This window comes from Olea europaea, unplaced genomic scaffold, assembly GCF_002742605.1.
Source record: "Olea europaea var. sylvestris unplaced genomic scaffold, O_europaea_v1 scaffold992, whole genome shotgun sequence".
NCBI lineage: Eukaryota > Viridiplantae > Streptophyta > Magnoliopsida > Lamiales > Oleaceae > Olea > Olea europaea.
In genome coordinates, this window is record NW_019268432.1 from 180,734 (window position 1) to 188,222 (window position 7,489).

Genomic DNA, 7,489 nt, shown 5'->3' on the forward strand with positions numbered 1-7,489 from the left:
ATACAGACACATGTAAAATATTATTTTGAATTAATAATGTGAGTCAAGTGAAACACAAAAAAAAAAAAAAAAATTGGTGATATGTAGAAACCTATTCATATATTATGGCACGAAATTCTAATTATATGCAATTAAAAGAATTGAATTAGTCTTAACCAATTAAAGCATGAAATTTGTAGATTCCAATGGATTTGAGAGAAAAGATGAGTTGGGTACAGTTATTTGTTAATTGTATATTATATATATATGGAATCAGCCAGAATAGAGATCTGGAATTGAAGCTTGCTTACAAAGAACATTGACCAATTAAAAAAAAATTATAAGCATTTGTAGAACGTAAAGGGTTAATCTAAATATAAGGAGGGTATATGAACATGAATTAATGCATATCAATTGATTTAACATAAATATAACTCCATAAATATATCTCCATAAAAATGCACGTGGATTGATGTAAAGGAAAAAAATTAATTAATTCAAAGAGAGGTACAAAAAAAAATAATGATCGAGAAAGATGAGATCACGTATTGCAGATTCAACATACATATGTAAAATTCACGTATTATCAAATTAATTTTGATATACGTGATAGATGATTATGAAAAAAAATTATTACCTTCTAAGAGTTTCGTGCTGATAACATGTTATAAAATGAAAGGAAAAGAGAATAGAGAAAACTCAAAGAGACTAGAGAAAACTCAATACACCTTTTGTGTGTATTATTGAAAATTAAAGCCCTATATTTATAGGTAAGAATCAGGGATACAATGGTAATAATTTCTAAGGCTACAGGGGTATAAATGTCATTTATCAATAAACTTTAATGGATTTTTCATTTACAACATAATGAACATATAATTTACAATACTTCTCATTGAATAACATATTACAAAATATTTGTCTCTTTTAAATCTCGTCAAAAAATTTAATGGGTCAAAACTTGAATTAAGAAAAAAAATATACGCCAATGTCTTCAATAACACAATTTCTGGTGAATTATGTTTTATATTTTCTTGTATAATTTTCAAAAAATATTGTGTTTACGAGATTTTTATTGATTTTTGATAACTACAATACATCATGATTTTAAAAATAGCTCCTATTGTTCTCCTCAGAAGTCCTATACATATAAGAATATTATTTTGAAGCCCCCAGGGCACATCTCCAAGTGATAAAAGGGGAGGGTGGAAAAATCCAGCTTTACTTGAGGCTGCCGCGTCAAGGATTTGAATCCTGAAATATGGATTTGGCTCTTGGGTAAGTGCAATGTACAACCAGCCTTCCACCCTGTACCCTTGGAGGCATAACCTGCGATTTACCTCCCTCACGATGCTCCAGGGCAGGGGCAGTGGGGGACCCTGAAGGTTGGGGTTCAATCTTTTTTTTTATTTTTTTTTATTTTGAAGGTAATGTCATATAGGTTATAGACTTTATTACACAAAGAATATGCCTCATTAAAGGCCTACTAGGAAAAACCTCGTGGAAAAAATTCTAATGAAGGAAAAAAGAGTATATTATGCTTTTGAATACGCTTCAAAAGTTGTCTTATTAAAAACCTTACCAAAAAAATTCAATAGGACAAAGCCTAGGTCAAGGAAAAAATAGTACTATACGTATTTAGTATCTTTTATGATAATAGCACTTATATCGTATGCTTCACACATAAAATTCTTCAAGTATAATACTGACAACATAAAAGATAAGTGGGTTATAATCACATTTGTTATGTATATATCAAATTTCATGCATTATTTAGGCTAACATGATAGAGACTTCTTATTGCATTCACCCCAGGATAATTTATTTATTTTTATTTCGCAATAGTATACATCTTTAGGTGTTCAGACTATAGATTCAAAACGCATGTTTCTCTAACAGATTCAATTTACTAGAATTGCGTCAATTTATTTGGCCAATCATTTTTTTTATTGATATTCTTCAATAATTTATATCGATATCTTCATTATTTATAATATGAAGCCATATGTCTTGTACAAAAATATTGCCGACAACTTTTTTTATTTTCAATTCTATTTATTTCTCATAATGATATAACTTATTTAAATATCTCAATTTTCAACATTTTAGGAACTGAACATTTGCAAGGAATTTATATTTTGTTATGTCTATATACTTTCCAAATTTATATGCCTTCTAAATGGAACAATCTTCATTACATGCTCCATTTCTCTTTTGAAGATTTTTGTCTTAAAATCGAATGTGTTCACGCCTCAAACGTGCTATAGATATATTGGATACAATTATAACAAATCATCCTTCCAAAACATCAATTTGAGTTGGAGTATAATAAAGCTGGTGTGAGAGATATTATTAATCTATGTGGTTAGTAAATGTTTCCAAGTGAATTATTTTTTGAACTTCATGTTTGAATTGTCTTTTGCAAAGATCTAAATCATATAGTAATGTATTTGTACATTATTTCCAGTTTCTTAACTACTACCTCTAATGCTGAGAGAATTGTCCAATAAAATTGACAATTAGCAAACTGCATTATAAAATATAATCATTTAAGATAAAACTACGTATTTATTCTTAACATTTTTTACTTTCCATCATAGTGTGTTATGGTGGATCAATTGTGCATATATTACTCTATCAAAGTATTTAGATGAAAAATTAGGCTCAAACAATAAACCAAATATAGAGGGGAAACATTTGATGTTTGCATGATGCTGACAGCATTCCTTAGACATAACCGAAAAGCACTTTATTTTCAATAGTAATGATTTATGAATTAATTTGGCACAATTAACAAATAATATTGTTTACTCCTTTAATATAATCCTGACTAACACTTATTAAAATATTGAAATTTAAGCTGCCCGCTAGTATTAACAAAACACACCATCTTGATTGCATAATTTGAATTTGCTCTTAATTTAAAATTTGAGCAGCAATTTTACAAACTTTAGGTTGCGAATACCATACAATAATCAGGTATATGTATCCCATCTACTGGATACAAATAATATCTAGATGGTCAATGTGGAGGGTAAAGGGTCCCATATATCTCCATAATTATTTTTTCAAAAAATATAGGAAATTTAGTCTTATTTTAGCTAGTGAGTGACTAATTATCGATTTTCATTAAAGAGAACAAACATTATAGAGGAATTTTTTTGGTCTGGTTCTTCATTGAATGCTCATTTGAATTCTCATTTGGCATCATTATTGATGTAGTGATAGTCTAATTGGATATGTCAAACAATAAAATATAAGAGTTATTGAACATCTAATTCAATACAATGTTTATCAAATTGATCACTAGAGTTTATAGTGCACCAATTAAGAAATACCATTAAAAAGTTTGTAGATTTCTCTTTTATTTAATGAAGAACAATTTACTAGCAATAGTAAGTTTGTCTATTCATATCACACAACATTCTTTAGAAATATTGATGTATATAAACTTTTGCTTCTTTAGAAGCAATTTAATTAAAATGATAATTCTCTAAGATCAATACAATATTTACATTGAAATGTCTAAATAGTTGTTGGTGTCAAAACTCACAAAACCAGCTCGAATTTACCTTAATTTAAGAATGAGAGCTCGTGAATATTCAATAGTCACTTCAAAGAGGACGGGCTAAAAGATCACCAAGTCAGTTCGACCTATGAGCTCTACTAAATCAGGTCAGCTTGGCCAATAATATGTCAGCTTGCTCTATGTTCCATGTTAGGTCAGCTTGGCTAGTAACATGCCAGTTCGGTCTATGACTCACCATGTTAGGTCAGCTCGATCAGTAACATGTAGCTCGGTCTATGATAGGGTTCGCTCTCCGTGTTAGGTCCGCTCGGCCAGTAACATGTCAACTTGCTCTATGACAGGGTTTGCTTTCCATGTTAGGCTAGCTCGATCTATGACAGGTTCGCTCTCCATGTTAGGTTAGCTCGGCCAATAACATGTCAGCGCTCCATGTTATAACGTCAACTCGACCATATCGCCGTCATTTAGAAAGCACCATCTTTGTGACAATTGTGCCTTATCCATGACGTCATTGCTTCTCATGCGACCATTCTCATAACAACACGTGGCACTCATGATAACTGTGCCTTATTTTCAACCAATCAATGGCTTGCAACGATTACTCACCGCCCCGACATCATCATGAGCTGAGTATACCGACCTCAAAGAACCAATCAAGAGCTAAGGAAGGCATGGGCAATGGCACACAATTTAAGGAATGCATTGTAGATAACCTATATTTGGAGGCCAATTTACTGTTTTGGGAGCCTATAAATACGACCAAATGATTTCCCAATGGGAGGAGGGGAGGACGACATACAATACACATTCTACAAGCTTTCTTTTTGATAAAAATCTCTCTTTTTTCTACTATTTCAGCAATTTCCTCATATAAATCATTAATTAAGTTGAAAAAGAGTAACCCGGTCATTTTTTGACGTCAACAATAGTGATTCTTCATAAATAACCATATAGTATTCTTCAAGAATATTCATAAATAATCGTGCTTCTTTCAAAGCAACACAATATTCTCCTAGAATATTGGTTTGTTTTAATTGATTCAAATAATTTTGCAATTTTTTTCTAGAATATTTAAACGTTTGAAACGTGTTTCGTTCCATAATAACATCCGATTATTTTTCTAATAGATTAATTTTTAATATAAAAAGCATGCTTCTTCTGAAGCTATAGGTCAATATTCGTTTGTAACATTTAAATTGTAGTATCAAACTCTTCTAGAGCAAATAATATTATTTTAGAATATTAATAAAGTTGTGCTATTTCAAGAACAACAATGAACAATTTAGAAACATTAAACTCTTCAGGAGCATAGTTTTTAGTAGAATGGATGGTTCTTTATTCCAAATGAACCAGGCCAAGATAAAATCATTGAGAATGTTGCCCAGTGAAAAATAAAATCGTTGAGAATGTCCTTTTATTATTATTGTTATTATTTAAAATTTTTTTTGGGCTATTGTTGAAAAATGGTGGCATCACTTGTTTAGCATAATTTATCTTAATATTGTCGAATATAGTCCACTCGAAATGATAGTTCCTTTGTGAATGGATTAGAAGAACTAAAATATACGGTGGAATAGGACTATTTGTGGCAAGGAAAAAACGTGTTTTTAATGTATCTATTTACTGGAAAAGCTTCAGATTAGTGACTATGGCCATGCTCTGATTTTTAGTCCTTTTAGTAGAAATAGTATCCCTTTGAAAATAAATTTTAAGCTTGTTTGATAAAATCTTATTAACTTCTTAACTAGTTCAATATTACAGTTTAGTAACATAATTTTATGAAATTCACAACTTTTATTAATTTTTAAATTACAAATCACATTATTTTTATTTTTTTTCGAAAATTGCTAAAACTTTTATTAAAATATTCATCAAGCAACTCTATATATGCAATGACTTTTCAATCCAAAATTTTCCTAAATATTTAACGTAAAAATAATTTTTTACAGCATAATTTTTTTTAATCCAAATTGAATAATTTAGTCCTGCTTGACCTTCCTTATCTAAAAATTTATTTCCAAAACTCATTTTTAGCCATACATTCTTCTAATAAAATAACTCTATACGTAATTTAAAATTTTGTATATTTTTTAACTATACATTCTCCAAAATCACTATTACAAAAATTATATGTGTGTGTGTGTGTTACAAAATTGGAGCTTAAATAGGGCCTATTTTGATTTCCTCCTCCTCCCCCCGCCCCTTCGAAGTACGAATGACACTAGTTAAATCTTTGATAATGTATCAAAAAAGGAAATAATAATAATTGTTATAAGCTAAAGAAAAAAGAAGAAAATAAATAAATTGATAGACTTTTGTACGTATTTCATTGAGAACTAAAGCCCCCAAATTTATAAAGAAGAATTAGGGTTACAAAGTGATGCAATAGTAATAAAAACTAGGGTTATAGGGATATAATGATCATTCACTAATGAACATATAATTTACAACACTTCTCATTGAATAACATATTACAAAATATTTGTCTCTTTTAAATCTCGTCAAAAAATTTAATGGATCAAAACTTGAATTAAGAAAAAAAGTATACGCCAATGTCTTCAATAACACAATTTCTGGTGAATTATGTTTTATATTGTCTTGTATAGCTTTCAAATAATATTTTGTTTACGAGATTTTTATTGATTTTTGATAACTACAATCATCATGATTTGAAAAATAGCTCCTATTGTTCTCTTTAGAAGTCCCATACATATAAGAATATTATTTTGAAGGTAATGTCATATAGGTTATAGACTTTATTACACAAAGAATATACCTCATTAAAGGCCTACTACCTCATTAAAGGCCTACTAGGAAAACCTCGTGGAAAAAATTCTAATGAAGGAAAAAAGAGCATATTATGCTTTTGAATATGCTTCGAAAGTTGTCTCATTAAAAACCTTGCCAAAAAAATCCAATGGAACAAAGCCCAGGTCAAGGAAAAGATAGTACTATACGTATTTACTCTCTTTTACGATAATAGCACTTATATTTTATGATTCGCACATAAAATTCTTCAGGTATAATAGTAAAAACATAAAAGATAAGTGGGTTATAATCACATTTGTTATATACATATCAAATTTCATGCATTATTTAGGCTAACAAGATAGAGACTTGTGATTGCATTCACCCCAGGATAATTTATTTATTTTTATTTTGCAAAAGTATACATCTTTAGGTGTTCAGACCGTAGATTCGAAATGCAGGTTTCTCTAACAGATTCAGTTTACTAGAATTGCGTCAATTTATTTGGCCAATCATTTTTTTTGATTGATATTCTTCAATAGTTTATATCGATGTCTTCATTATTTATAATATGAAGCCATATGTCATGTACAAAAATATTGTCGACAACTTTTTTTATTTTCAATTCTATTTATTTCTCATAAAGATATAACTTATTTAAATATCTCAATTTTCAACATTTTAGGAACTGAACATTTGCAAGGAATTTACATTTTATTATGTCTACATACTTTCCAAAAGTATATGCCTTCTAAATGGAACAATCTTCATTATATGCTCCATTTCTCTTTTGATGATTTTTGTCTTAAAATCGAATGTGTTCACGCCTCAAGCGTGATATAGATATATCAGATACAATTATAACAAATCGTCCTTCCAAAACATCAATTTGAGTTGGAGTATTTTAAAGCTGGTGTGAGAGATATTATTAATCTATGTGGTTAGTAAATGTTTCTAAGTGAATTATTTTTTGAACTTCAGATTTGAATTGTCTTTTGCAAAGATCTAAATCATATAATGGTGTATTTGCACATTATTTCCAGTTTCTAAACTACTATCCCTAATGTTGAGAGAATCGTCCAATAAAATTGACATTAGCAAACTACATTATAAAATATACTCATTTAAGATAAAACTACGTATTTATTTAACATTTTTTACTTTCCATCATAGTGTGTTATGGTGGATCAATTGTACATATATTACTCTATCAAAGTATTTAGATGAAAAAAA